Source organism: Arachis hypogaea, chromosome 6 (genome assembly GCF_003086295.3).
Source record: "Arachis hypogaea cultivar Tifrunner chromosome 6, arahy.Tifrunner.gnm2.J5K5, whole genome shotgun sequence".
Lineage (NCBI taxonomy): Eukaryota > Viridiplantae > Streptophyta > Magnoliopsida > Fabales > Fabaceae > Arachis > Arachis hypogaea.
The window spans coordinates 115,516,570-115,517,615 of record NC_092041.1 but is presented as its reverse complement, the minus strand read 5'-3'; the positions used below and the strand labels follow the sequence as shown (position 1 = coordinate 115,517,615).

The 1,046-nt window shown below is 24.2% G+C and overlaps 1 non-coding gene across 1 annotated transcript; it reads left to right on the top strand.

The window, feature by feature from the left end:
- Positions 1 to 494: 494 nt before the first annotated feature.
- TRNAD-GUC (transfer RNA aspartic acid (anticodon GUC)) lies at positions 495 to 566 on the top strand. Its single transcript has one exon. It is a non-coding gene; the product is annotated as a tRNA-Asp (tRNA).
- Positions 567 to 1,046: the final 480 nt, after the last annotated feature.

The following is a 1,046-nucleotide window of genomic DNA, read 5'->3' as shown; positions in this document are numbered from 1 at the left end:
TAATTTATTGTCATTAATTAATTAATAATTATTAATTACAATTATTTAAAGTTGATTGATTATGAATTATTTATCTATTTTTTTTCATGTTATTAACGTTCACATAATTCGCTACGTGTTAAATTTAACAGTAAAAGATTAAGAATATATGATAATATTAAACCTTTTAAAAATTTTTGAGACAAAAATATAATTTTAAAATATTAAAGATTAAAGTAAGATTTAGTCAAAATTTTAAAGAACTAAAATAGTGCTTTATTAAAAAAAAAAATGAAAGTCCCACACATGGGTGTATGTAGAAGTCGTCAGAAAGAGATGTTTCTTAAATATGAAGTATATACCATTGCTTTCCATTTTTGTTTAATCTTTTTTTCTTCCTATAAATATTTATGACGTGAAATCGTTGTTTGATCAACAAAAGTACAATAGTTCATGGAATACTTGATATTTAAGAATTTATATAAAAATTAAATGTAAACAAACCTCGCAAGCAAGTCGTTGTAGTATAGTGGTAAGTATTCCCGCCTGTCACGCGGGTGACCCGGGTTCGATCCCCGGCAACGGCGCATTAGATTTTTGGGTACTTTCTTTGTGGGCTCAGAAATCTGATGGACAAATATTATGGGCCTAACGAGTAACGAGAAACAAAAACAGACAGAATTTCTAGGCCCAAGAAAGAGGAATAACACTGTTAATGTTTCTAGATTTTGTGGGAAAAAAAATAAAAACAATAAAAATAATAAAATTCTATTTTTTGTTTTTATTTTTTTATAAAATTTTAAAAATAAAAAATACTGAGAACAGAAAATACTGAAAATAAAAATACAAACCAAATGCACCCTTAATTTTTTATTTCCATACTAAGAAATTTTTCTTCACATGCATCAAATATATTGCTGAATTCTCAAAAAATGTAAGACTAATCTAATAAATAATATATAATAACTAAAAGCTAATGATAAAATTTTGTATCTGCATTGTTTATTTAGAATAGAAGTAAAACAAAAATAAATTTTTAATAAAATTTTAGAAATAAAAAATATATT